Source organism: Carlito syrichta, unplaced genomic scaffold (assembly GCF_000164805.1).
Source record: "Carlito syrichta isolate Samal-C Ts95f unplaced genomic scaffold, Tarsius_syrichta-2.0.1 Scaffold88020, whole genome shotgun sequence".
NCBI lineage: Eukaryota > Metazoa > Chordata > Mammalia > Primates > Tarsiidae > Carlito > Carlito syrichta.
The window spans coordinates 87,741-88,158 of NW_007032116.1; positions in this window are offsets into that span (position 1 = coordinate 87,741).

Here is a 418-nt window from a genome sequence, read left to right on the forward strand (position 1 = left end):
CCTCGCCCGGGCGCCGGTCCTGCCCGAACCTCCAGAACCCCCACCCCGGACTCACCCTGCGCCCCTGGACTCTCCCTTCTCCTCTGCCCCGCCCTGCCCACTCGCAGGTGGTGTCTCCAGCCCCGCCCTCCCTCGCGACGGTAGTGGGGGTCTGCAGGCGCGCCCCTCGCACCTGGGACCCGGTGGGAGACGGAGGCAGGAATTTGGGGCTCCTTGAGAAGGCGCCTCCTCACTCCCCTGCCCCCGGGGGGAATGTGAGGGGGGCTGGGCAGGGGCGGAAGCGAGCTGGAGCCGTGTTTGTCGCGGCGCTGCCGAGTGGAACAGATGGCAGGGGAGGGGAGAGGGTGCGCGGCGGGGAGGAGGAGGGCTGCGGGGGCCGGAGGAATCTCGGCGCCCGAGTCTCCCAGGAGAAGCCCCC